Source organism: Aethalodelphis obliquidens, unplaced genomic scaffold (genome assembly GCF_003676395.1).
Source record: "Aethalodelphis obliquidens isolate GAN/ISIS:26980383/991018 unplaced genomic scaffold, ASM367639v1 scaffold21, whole genome shotgun sequence".
NCBI lineage: Eukaryota > Metazoa > Chordata > Mammalia > Artiodactyla > Delphinidae > Aethalodelphis > Aethalodelphis obliquidens.
The window spans coordinates 6,583,528-6,597,454 of NW_020837965.1; the positions used below are offsets into that span (position 1 = coordinate 6,583,528).

Below are 13,927 nucleotides of genomic sequence, written 5' to 3' on the forward strand. Positions count from 1 at the left end.
AGCTGAAACAGAATATGAGTCACAAATGAGTAAATCCTTTTTCACTTTGGTTGTTTGGACTTAGCTGTTCTGGAGAACCAAGGTTAAAATAGGCTGGATTAAAAGAAGTAGAGTTAGAATTTCAACAATTTATCTCTATTACCACTCTCATTTCTGGAAAAAAAAAAGAAAGAAAGAAAAAGCTAATATTTCCATACCCTCTGTTCCCTGCTTCTCTAAACTGGCATTTGTGCAATACCATCTTGCCTGAGTGTTCACCAGCCGTAGGACCTAGACTATCAATCCAGGAAACATACAGATGAGGCCTGGGAGAACTAAGGTCTACCTGGAGAGTAATTTATACACAAGTAAAATAAAAAACTATGTTTAACATGTAAGTAGTCAAGAGGTCTTACACAGTGAACACAAAATAGCATATCAGTAATCTATGACAAAGAGTCAGAATAAAATTGTACAATGTTAAAATTAAAAAGCTCAAATCCAAACTGTAACATTAAAAAAGGACTAGAAAGGTAAAATGACTTTAGATCACATAAGTTAGTGACAGAACCAGCTCTACTAACTTTTCCTGTGTTTATTATTTGCATCTTTCAAGCTAAGCCTGATGTCAGTATCCTTTTTCATAGTTTTTTTTTTTAATTGAAGTAAAGTTGATTATCCTTTTGGAAGTAAAGTCAGCTGACATTTCTAATCATTGCTTCTTTTTGAAGGTAATTTGCCCCTTACAGCTCTGGCTCTTTTTAAGATTTTCTCTTTGACTTTGAGTGTCAATGGTTTTACAATGATACGACTATGTACAGCTTTACTTGTAGTTATCCCATTTCTGACCCACAGAGATCATGGAATCTGTAGCTTAATCTCTTTCATGTGTTGTAAATTTTCAGCCACATCTCTTCATTCTTTCTGCGTCATTCTTTCTTTCCTCTCCTGGAAATCCAGTTGGATTTAAGTTTTATCTTTTCTACCAAATCCCATGGGTCATTTATGCTCTTTTCTGTATTGTTCATCCATGCCTCCATTCTTCTTTTTGGATATATTATGCTGATCTATCTCTCAATCTATTAATTCTCTCTTTAACTGTATACAAGCTGTTACTTAATCCATCTGTTGATGGTTTTTTTCTAATTTATTTGTTTGTTTATCTTAGTTATATTTTTCAGTTTCTGTAATTTTCATTTTTTGTCTTTTTTGTTTGGTTTTTTTTAGAGTTTTCAATTGTCAAAATTCTCAATCTTTTAATTTCTTTTTTCTTTTTTTTTTTTTTTTTTGCTGTACGCGGGCCTCTCACTGTTGTGGCCTCTCCCATTGCGGAGCACAGGCTCCAGACGTGCAGGCTCAGCGGCCACGGCTCACGGGCCCAGCCACTCCACGGCATGTGGGATCTTCCCGGACCGGGGCACGAACCCGTATCCCCTGCATCGGCAGGCAGACTCTCAACCACTGCGCCACCAGGGAAGCCCTCAATCTTTTAATTTCTTGAACAGGTTAATCATAGTTATTTTATAATCTCCTACTTGTTTCTCTTGTCTGTTTTTTCCCTTGGTTTTCAGTCAACTCTTGTATTTTCTTATGCCTGAGTATTTTTTTTATCATGTGATAGACATTGTATATGAAAACTGTGGAGCTATTTAAAGCTCTGGATGATGACATCTTCCTTCAGAAGGGACTTGGGTTTGCTTCTATCAGGAAGTCAGGCTACGGTCACTAGGAAACCCAATGTACCTTAATTCATTAGAACTGAGATGATTCAAAGCTGGGCTTCTGTCCCCATCAGCACTGGTCAATTTTCAATTTATCACTGCTCTGATTTTCAATTCACCATTTTTCCTAGGCTATCACTCTTTGGGGTCTCAATCAAAAGCTGGAGGGTTCCTGAACTCCAATTTTGGTCTCTCTAGCCTCTTTGAGTCTACAGATAGTTCTAATCTTATCTGCTTCTAAGCCAACTCTTTTGAAATCAGCTACTGCCTTGACAGAGAAAGAGTCCCAAATGTAGGACTCTTCCTTCTGGACTTCTATTTTTGCCAGATCTTGACTATAAAATTCCTCACTGCCTTGGTAGTTCTCTGATGGTTTCATAATATTATTTTTTACAATTTTTTTGCCTTTCCAGTTGATCTGAATGGGAGAGTTGATCCAAAATAATCTTATCTACCAATGCCAGAAGCAGAACTTGCCAGCATCCTTTTCATGTGGGCTTATTTGCTAACAAATCCTGAGCTGTAACTAAAAGCTGATTAAGAAGAGGAATTTTCACACACACATGCACACACACAATATCACTGCTAACAACAACAAAAAACTCACCATGGAACATATGGGAAAATATTGCAGAACAACAGAAATGATACATTACCCCCAAAATCTAGGAGGAATAACAGATGTTAGAAAATTGATCATTTCAGAAATAAGATAAAAAGTTAGACAAACTATTTGGCAACCTCATTTTAAAACTCTCAAAAGATGTATCATAAGCCATTGAACAGATGAACAGGCTAATACATAAAGACCAAAAAACTGAACTGTAAAAGGTAAATGAGTGAGATGAAGATTTCTTTTAATCACTCCTACAAACATCATGGCAAAAACAGATCCTCCACCTAAGATACAAAACTAAACATGTAATAAAATTAGAACCTACACTTAAAGTAGCAATAATACAACAGACATGGCACAAAATCTATTCATGATGTACAAAACCAATTTGATAACTCCTAAAATACAAAAACCAAAAGATAAAATTTGTTTTAAACTCTTTAGGATTATAACTTCTAATTAGATGGAAAGGCAAACCAAACTCGAAATTACATAAAAACAAAACAACACTAATAAAATTCAATTTAATATTAATTTATAATACTATGATGGATAATGCTATTTTGCTGAAACTAAATCAGTGTTCCACACAGACTGTGGTACTGACTGCAATGGTGCAGATTCTAAAAGTTTATCATGAATACCTCACCACATACCAAGTGTTGATTCCATTTCCCCCACTTTCCCCTATATAAACTACCACAAAACCAGCATCGTGGAACATGTTATGACATATTTTCACCTCAACTTGATATAAATGTACCATTTACATATTAGGTCTATTCTTTTATCTCTGTTCATTTGACATTAGACTAAAACAAACGAAGCATTACTATAATGTACCAGTAAGAATGAAAATAAAACTTGGGCACTGAAATTGAATGGCAATACTTGTTTGCAAGGTAGTTTATCCAAATTGTTAAGACATGCTTTTAAACACAGAAGTCAAGTGGGAAATCTCTCTATAGCCAAAGATGAAATAATTTGGGCATCGATAAAAATATTAACTACAATGGAATAAAGCAGTTGAAACGAATAAATTTGTGAGTTAATGATACTCAAGGAGAAAAAAATAGTCACTGGTCACCAGCAGAGAATGTTAGGGAAATAACTCATTATTTTGGAAACTAGTAAATAAATTTAAAAAATTTTAAACGTATAAGCTTTTAGATTAACATTAACATAGCAAATTTTAAAATCCTCATAGAGATCTCTGAAAACCCTGTTACATCTCTATTTGAAAGTCTGATTTGAGACAAAATATAAGTCAAGCTTAGAGAATCGAAAAATACATACAACTCTGAAAAACTGACTATACTGCACACCAAATCTATGAAAAGAGATCATCTAGGCAGCAATGGGTCCTCCATATAAGAAGTGTGATCATTAAAAACATCATGATTCACAAGGACCAGAGGAAAGCCTAGCAGTACTTTCCTCAGTTCTACTCCTTTTGTTTCTGTTCCTGTTGACATATTTCACACCCTAATATTTTATTTTGAGGATGAAATAAGATAATGTATGTAAAATAATTAGAGCAATGCCTAGGGAAGATTAGTTTGTTGAGTAAATGGTAGTTTTTACTGTGATGACTACACACAATGAATATAAGAGCAAAAGTAAATGAAGAAATTGGATGTTTTAATCTGGAGAAGCTCTTTAGAAGAATGTCATTCCCTAAAAATGACTTCACTGAATTCTTCTAGTTGTATATCTACAGGCTCTTAAACAGCAAAAATATCAATATTCTCACTATCAGCTATTTCTTTTTAACCCCACATCTAACTCCTCCATAATACAATTCAAATTTCATTCCAGCATTATCACTTTTCATTTCCTTGCCACACTTTCACCTTTTTGACCAATTCCTTTATTATTATTATTATTATTATTTATTCTTGTAAAATAGCATGCAGGTTTACCATTGGGAGGCAAGGAGGTATCACAACTATAATTTTCACTGTCTGCGACCCATCAGCAAGACTTCAAAAGCAGCAATTTGTTATTTATACAATAATGTGTGGACTGAAGAGCCAGCAGTAAAGTTTGTCCTTTTTGCAGTTACTCATCGTTAATATACTGTTGTGTTAGCTGAAATGTGAATTGTGTTGTTTGGGGACTGGTGTTATTTGACCAAATAGGGGTAATGAAATTCATGCACATCGAAACCATGCAACAAGGACCAACTGTCTTTACTTTTCAGCATTCAGAGAGGTTTTATAGCTGTATTCAGTGGAAGAGTATGCTAAACTCCACCTCGCCTGGGACCAGAACTCTAGTTTGTTTGTTTAAGTAAAAAAATATTGACTTTCCAAAATTCACTAATAGCAAGCTTCTTGACCAGTTTCTGGGAAGGTAAGGTTACAAGCAACTGTAAACAACTAAGAAACTAGGCACCAACTTCACACACACTATCAAAAATGCCTAAGAAATAAATCATATTCAGTAACATTTGACTTCAATAAGATGAGATGAAAAAAGGCAAAGAACCACATGGGTAAACTTCGTTGGTCAATTTACAGTTACTGATACTAATAACCAGTGTATCTCACGTATTCACATTCTCAACAAAACTAATCACATCCTTGACTAAGCTCACTGTGAGAAAGAGAAAAATATATCACACTAAAACTAGTCACTAGGAAATTCTTAAAAGATATCTACCATTACTTCCACAAAGAGACCATAATAAGAATGAAGTAGGAACAGTGATTACTCACACATAAATATAGTAGCTACCAAATATTCAAATAATTAGCTTACATACAAATGAAAAACACAACTTTAAAAAAAAAACCTTGATAAAAATTCTAAATGCTGCAATTCAAAGTCAGCTTAAATTCTGGAAACCATTAAAGATCCTATTTAGTTTCTCCAGATACTTTCTTACTCCAAAGTATCCCTTATTTTCATACTAAGAAAACATATCCCCTAACATAACACAGACTATACAGAAATGCATGCAAAGTATAGGTAACTGCATTCACTTAGCTGCATAGTTGAGCAGAAATTGGAAACATCTGAATATTTCATCTAACCATTTAGTTTTGTTTTCACCTGACAGTAAAGACTCAGTATTTAGCAAACATTCACAATGTATATAGCACTGGTGACTATGGAGACAGTTTGTGTAGTAAGTTTAGATATACCTAAAACGTTGACATTAGAAACAAAAAAAAAAAATTAAAGTACTTTGATTTACAAATCTTAGGGGTCAACTTGGCAAAATCCAGGGCAAGAGTAGAGGCAGAAAAGAGGTCATTTTAAAAAGTTTGTCCTGGGTAATAACGTCAACCGTAGGCACATTGATTAAGTGCTTTCTGCTTGACTTTCCTTCACTGCCTGTTTCTCCACAGAATGCCAAGCTTGATCTGGCAATACACTGCAAAATAGATTGGTTGTAGAGTTAATTTTATCAGCTCTATTTTGGTTCCTTACAGTCTATTAAAACTAGAACAAAGAGAAGGAGGAGGACAAAAAAGGAGGTAGAAGAGGTGGAGGAGGGGAGTTTTATAAAATTAGAGTGCAAATTTATGGTTTGCATACTTTTCTGGTCCCACCATCTGTTGCTGAAATGTATTTTTTAAATGGTTGCTGCTATCTTATTTTTTATTTACCAGAAAGATCATTAGCTCTGACTGCTATCCCTAACCTCTCTCCATAGGCTGATTTATGGAAATATAAGTCTATACTAATAGTTCTGAAATTTAGAAATTCCCTTTCAAATGATACATCATATTTATTTATGTGACTATTTTATTTTTAAATGAGATCTCATATATTCAAAGCCCACATAGCATACATATTCTAACGATTTTTAAAATTTTTTAAAGTGTTTCCATATAATATTCTGAATGTTATTAAATGAGCATACATGGGGGCTTCCCTGGTGGCCCAGTGGCTAAGACTCTGAGCTCCCAATGCAGGGGGGCTGGGTTCGATCCCTAGTCAGGCAACTAGATCCCACATGCTGCAACTAAGAGTTAGCATGCCATAACTAAAGATCCTGCATGCCTCAACTAAGACCCGGTACAGCCAAATAAATAAATAATTTTTTTTTAAAAAAATGAGCATGCATGGAAAATGGAATGTGCTCTTAATAGTACATTATTGTATTTTGGGTGGACAGACAATATAATCATGAACATAAGGGGGGAAAAGCAGCATTATGTATGCTGTCTAATTTGGCATATACTTTGAAGTCAAAACAATCAGATACACCTATCACTGTAAACATTACAACATATTATGTTGTTTAGAGTCACAATAATACACAAAAGAAACTGAAGTTAGGCCCAGTGAATTCAAGGAAAGGAAAGGAAGAATACTCAGTGCCTATAATGTACCAAGTACTTAATCTATATTAAGAACATAGCAAATACTTGAAGATAGGGATTACTGGATGAATTAAAGAAGTAACAAGAACATAAATGTTTAGCAAGTGTCTAAAACAGCGTGACTACTTCAATAAATGTTAGTTATAATAAGGCATATATAATTATGTTCATTTTTCAGATGATTAAATTCAAGTTCAGAAAGATTTAATAACTTGCCCAAAATCACTGAAATGGTTTCTAGTGGAAAAAAATCAGGATTCAATTTTAAGTCTGACTCCAAAGTTTACATTTTTCCACTAGCCCCAAAGCAAAATTCTGTAAAAATTATTCTCCTGTCTAGTAGTTTCATGAGAAACTTGGCAATAAAATTTTAAACATAAGACTCTAAGAACCTAATTCCTAAGATCTGAAATATATTTACAAAAAAAGTTCCTAACAGAATTCAGTTGTTCCATTGTAATTTCTTACCCATACATTCTCACTACTTAGCACTGAAGTTGTTAAAAGATGGAACAGTTCTCACCTTTAGGACAATTAGCAGAACTCAGCCAGAGAGAAAGGGATGGGTACCTTCAGCTCTGGGATATTACAAGTGGCTTGTGCCTGGCTCCAAACAATTAACATTAAGCTTTTGGGCTGTCACTATGTATATCTAACAACTGAAATCCATTGAAAAGAAGAAAAAACCTGGACTTCGTTATTTAACATTCAAATTCTTCCAAAGTTCATATACGCCAGATGGTAACGTCCTATTACTCCCAAAGGGAAATTTTAATCAGAGTACTTAATTAGAAGAAAAATTACCTATTAATGCAAGTCTCTAAGCTCTAATTTGATTTTACTATATTTTAACCACTCTTTACCTTAAAAATGTACTTAATGAATCTGCTGATTTGAATCAAAAGAACTGTATCTTTCTTTTATACCAAATATTAACTACTTTAGCCTCATCAGCTGCAGTCCAAATTTCCACTGCAGAAGGTATTAACTTTTTATGTTGAATATTCTTTCTTGAGGGCATTCCATTTTTATGGCATTAACATAAAAACAGACCTGTTCTCTCATGAATAGGAACACACAGCTCTAGATATGTTCTAAACATTAAGCTAATCAGTTGCACTATTTAACATAGGAGTATATGTTCCAAATATTCCCAGTAAACTTTCATATAAAACCAACCCCCACAGGTCCTCTTTGGACCAAATGTTCTCAGACCTCCCAAGAAATTTACAGCATGAGAAATAATGCAGGATGACACTTACTTAAGGTCATGAAGTTCATTAAGACCAAAGATCCTAAGTCATACTATCCAACTTAATATGGCTGATTGGTTGGGCTGGCTACAAGAAAGGCTTGTTAAAAAAAAAAAAAAATCAGTGGTTGTTACTTAGGAAGAAGGGGGAAACCAGTGCTGGTGTAGGCAACCTGCAGAATCCACCACACTGCCTTAAGTGGCAGCTAGAACAGCCAACTTTGGCAAACCTTCAATGCCAATCCTAGCTCAGCATCGGATTTCTTCCCATTCTGTTTCTGTATTTGTTCCATCTAACTCTCATTCTGGACATTGCACCAGCTGTAACATTAATGACTTGTGTGATAATGGGCTTTGGTTTTTCAATCAGTTAAGATAATCTCCAGAATCTAGTTTATAAATGTAAATTATATAACCCTTCAAACTTTGAATCCAAAATCCCAATTTTCAGAAAAATTAAATTCATATCATCATTAAAATGTAGCAAGCACAACTCAATGATGTGAATGAATCCTGATGCTGGGTTTTGGGATAATATCCTATCCTTGGCTCTGTCACTGACTAACTGTGAGACTGTGGGCAAGCTAGTACCCATTCTGTGCCTTAGTATTTTTATCTTGTAAATGAGGATAATAATAGTATCTACCTAATAGGACTGTTGAGAGAATTAAATGAGTTATCACACAAAAAACAAAAAGGTACCTGTAAACTAAGCTTATGAAGATATTCCCAAAGAGAATATGAAAAGGTAGATGCTACTTCTCTATGAAACACCACACACCCCATTGCTGACCCTCTAACACTGCTCAACTCCTCACAGAGAGAGGCCTTCACATATTATAAGCAAATAAATAAATTTAGAGTTGGAATAAAGATTCAAGAAAACAACAGTGAAATTATGTACATTTCAAGAAAAGGTAGTCAAAAAAGTGACTCATCATGACTCCTGACCCTTACAAAACCAACAGGAATAATTCTCACAATTCTCTTGTTAGGGCAGATCGTCTCAGGAGGAAAGCATTGCACTGAATATTTACATAGCTCCTCACTCACTGGCGAATTATGTTCACAAAACTGAACCTCCATAAAATAAATATGTAAGTTCATACACAGTTGACCCTTGAACAACATGGGTTTGAACTGCACTGTTCACCTGCGGATTTTTTTCAGTAGTAAATACCACAGTACTACATGATCCAAGGTTCGTTGAATCCATGAACACAGAATCACAGATACAGAGGAACTGCAGAGAGGGAGGAACCTCAGATACCAAGGGCCAACTATAAGTTATACACAAATTTTCAACTGTGTGGAAGGCCAGAGCTCCAAATACCATGTTGTTCAAAGGTAAACTGTATATCACTTGTATCCATTTCCTGAGGTTTAGCATTAGTATCATTTATAAGATCTAAGTTAAAAATAAAAGTTCTTGAGATACCCTCATCCGCAGAGAGCAGACAGCAGAAGCAAGAAGAACTACAATCCTGCAGCCTGTGGAACAAAAACCACATTCACAGAAAGATAGACAAGATTAAAACGAAGAGGGCTACGTAACAGATGAAGGAACAAGATAAAACCCCAGAAAAACAACTAAATGAAGTGGAGATAAGCAACCTTACAGAAAAAGAATTCAGAATAATGATAGTGAAGATGATCCAGGACTTCGGAAAAAGAATGGAGGCAAAGATCAAGAAGATGCAAAAAATGTTTAACAAAGACCTAGAAAAATTAAAGAACAAACAAACAGAGGTGAACAACACAATAACTGAAATGAAAACTACACTAGAAGGAATCAATAGCAGAATAATTGAGGCAGAAGAACAGATAAGTGACCTGGAAGATAGAATGGTGGAATTCACTGCTGCAGAACAGAATAAAGAAAAAAGAATGAAAAGAAATGAAGACAGCCTAAGAGACCTCTGGGACAACATTAAACGCAACAACATTTGCATCATAGGGGTCCCAGAAGGAGGGGAGAGAGAGAGAGGACCAGAGAAAATATTTGCAGAGATTATAGTCAAAAACCTCCATAACATGGGAAAGGAAATAGCCACCCAAGTCCAGGAAGCACAGAGAGTCCCATACAGGATAAACCCAAGGAGAAACATGCCGAGACACACAGTAATCAAATTGGCAAAAATTAAAGACAAAGAAGAATTATTGAAAGCAACAAGGGAAAAACAACAAATAACATACAAGGGAACTCCCATAAGGTTAACAGCTAACTTCTCAGCAGAAACTCTACAAGCCAGAAGGGAGTGGCAAGATATACTTAAAGTGATGAAAGGGAAGAACCTACAACCAAGATTACTCTACCCGGCAAGGATCTCATTCAGATTCGATAGAGAAATCAAAAGCTTTACAGGCAAGCAAAAGCTAAGAGAATTCAGCACCACCAAACCAGCTCTACAACAAATGTTAAAGGAACTTCTCTAAGTGGGTAACACAACAGAAGAAAAGGACCTATAAAAACAAACCCAAAACAATTAAGAAAATGGTCACAGAACTTACATATCGATAATTACCTTAAACATGAATGGAGTAAATGCTCCAACCAAAAGACACAGGCTTGCTGAATGGATACAAAAACAAGACCCATAAATATGCTGTCTACAAGAGACCCACTTCAAATCTAGGGACACATACAGGGGATGGAAAAAGATATTCCATGCAAATGGAAATCAAAAGAAAGCTGGAGTAGGAATACTCATATCAGATAAAATAGACTTTAAGATAAAGAATGTTACAAGAGACAAGGAAGGGCACTACATAATGATCAAGGGATCAATCCAAGAAGAAGATATAACAATTATAAATATATATGCACCCAACATAGGAGCACCTCAATATATAAGGCAACTTCTAACAGCTGTAAAAGAGGAAATCGACAGTAACACAATAATAGTGGGGGACTCTAACATCTCACTTACACCAATGGACAGATCATCCAAAAGGAAAATAAATAAAGAAACAGAAGCTTGAAATGACACAACAGACAAGATAGATTTAACTGATATTTATAGGACATTCCATTCAAAAACAGCAGATTACACTTTCTTCTCAAGTGCGCACAGAACATTCTCCAGGATAGATCACATCTTGGGTCACAAATCAAGCTTCAATAAATTTAATAAAATTGAACTCATATCAAGCATCTTTTCTGACCACAGCACTATGAGAGTAGAAATCAATTACACGGGAAAAACCATAAAAAACACAAACACATGGAGGCTAAACACTACGTTACTAAATAACCAAGAGATCACTGAAGAAATCAGAGAGGAAATCAAAAAGTACGTAGACACAAATGACAATGAAAACACGACAATCCAAAACCTATGGGATGCAGCAAAAGCAGTTCTAAGAGGGAAGTTTATAGCTATACAAGCCTACTTCAAGAAACAAGAAAAATCTCAAATAAACTATCTAAACTTACACCTAAAAGAACTAGAGAAAGAAGAACAAACAAAACCCAAAGTTAGCAAAAGGAAAGAAATCATAAAGATCAGATCAGAAATAAATGAAAAAGAAATGAAGGAAACAATAGCAAAGATCAATAAAACTAAAAGCTGGTTCTTTCAGAAGGTAAACAAAATTGATAAGCCATTAGCCAGACTCATCAAGAAAAAAAGGGAGAAGACTCAAATCAACAGAATTAGAAATGAAAAAGGAGAAGAAACAACTGACACTGCGGAAACACAAAGGATCATGAGAGATTACTACAAGCAACTCTATGCCAATAAAATGGACAACCTAGAAGAAATGGACAAATTCTTAGAAAAGTACAACCTTCTGAGACTGAACCAAGAAGAAACAGAAAATATAAACAGACCAAACAGAAGCACTGAAATTAAGACTGTGATTAAAAATCTTCCAACGAACAAAAGCCCAGGACCAGATGGCTTTCACAGGCAAATTCTATCAAACATTTAGTGAAGAGCTAACACCTATCCTTCTCAAACTCTTCCAAAATATAGCAGAGGGAGGAAAACTCCCCAACTCATTCTACAAGGCCACCATCACCCTGATACCAAAACCAGACAAAGATACTACAAAATAAGAAAATTACAGACCAATATCACGCATGAATATAGATGCAAAAATCCTCAAAAAAATATTAGCAAACAGAATCCAACAACATATTAAAAGGATCATACACCATGAGCAAGTGGGATTTATCCCAGGGATGCAAGGATTCTTCAATATATGCAAATCAATCAATGTGATACACCATATTAACAAACTGAAGAATAAAAACCATATGATCATCTCAATAGATGCAGGAAAAGCTTTTGACAAAATTCAACACCCATTTATGATAAAAACTCTCCAGAAAGTGGGCATAGACGGAACCTACTTCAACATAATAAAGGCCATATACGACAAACCCACAGCAAACATCATTCTCAATGGTGAAAAACTGAAACCGTTTCCTCTAAGATCAGGAACACGACAAGGATGTCCACTCTCACCGTTATTATTCAACATAGTTTTGGAAGTGCTAGCCATGGCAATCAGAGAAGAAAAAGAAATAAAAGGAATACAAATTGGAAAAGAAGAAGTAAACTTGTCACTGTTTACAGATGACATGATACTATACATAGAGAATCCTAAAGATGCCACCAGAAAACTACTACAGCTAATCAATGAATCTGGTAAAGTTGCAGGATACAAAATTAATGCACAGAAATCTCTTGCATTCCTACACACTAATGATGAAAAATCTGAAAGTGAAATTAAGAAAACACTCCCATTTACCACTGCAACAAAAAGAATAAAATACCTAGGAATAAACCTTCCTAGGGAGACAAAAGACCTGTATGCAGAAAACTATAAGACACTGATGAAAGAAATTAAAGATGATACCAACAGATGGAGAGATATGCCATGTTCTTGAATTGGAAGAATCAATATTATGAAAATGACTATACTACCCAAAGCAATCTACAGATTCAATGCAATCCCTATCAAACTACCAATGGCATTTTTTATGGAACTAGAACAAAAAATCTTAAAATTTGTATGGAGACACAAAAGACCCCGAATAGCCAAAGCAGTCTTGAGGGAAAAAACAGAGCTGGAGGAATCAGACTCCCTGACTTCAGACTATATTACAAAGCTACAGTAATCAAGACAATATGGTACTGGCACAAAAACAGAAACATAGATCAATGGAACAAGATAAAAAGCCCAGAGGTAAACCCACGCACCTATGGTCAACTAATCTATGACAAAGGAGGCAAGGATATACAATGGAGAAAAGACAGTCTCTTCAACAAGTGGTGCTGGGAAAACTGGACAGCTACATGTAAAAGAATGAAATTAGAATACTCCCTAACACCATACACAAAAATAAACTCAAAATGGATTAGAGACCTAAATGTAAGTCTGGACACTATAAAACTCTTGGAGGAAAACGGAGGAAGAGCACTCTTTGACATAAATCACAGCAAGATCTTTTTTGATCCACCTCCTAGAGTAATGGAAATAAAAACAAAAATAAACAAATGGGACCTAGTGAAACTTCAAAGCTTTTGCCCAGCAAAGGAAACTATAAACATGACGAAAAGACAACCCTCAGAATGGGAGAAAGTATTTGCAAACGAATCAACAAAGGATTAATCTCCAAAATATATAAACAGCTCATGCAGCTCAATATTAAAAAAAACAAGCAACCCAATCCAAAAATGGGCAGAAGACCTAAATAGACAGTTCTCCAAAGAAGACATACAGATGGCCAAGAAGCACATGAAAAGCTGCTCAACATCACTAATTATTAGAGAAATGCAAATCAAAACGACAATTAGGTATCACCTCACACCAGTTAGAATGGGCTTCATCAGAAAATCTACAAACAACAAATGCTGGAGAGGGTGTGGAGAAAAGGGAACCCTCTTGCACTGTTGGTGGGAATGTAAACTGATACAGCCACTATGGAGAACAGTATGGAGGTTCCTTAAAAAACTAAAATAGAATTACCATATGATCCAGCAATCCCACTACTGGGCATATACCCAGAGAA

The 13,927-nt window shown here is 35.2% G+C and overlaps 1 protein-coding gene across 5 annotated transcripts in view; it reads right to left on the minus strand.

Moving 5' to 3' along the window:
• CEP128 (centrosomal protein 128) overlaps positions 1-13,927 on the minus strand; it is a 438,638-nt gene that overhangs the window by 397,803 nt on the left and 26,908 nt on the right. The window lies entirely within an intron of this gene.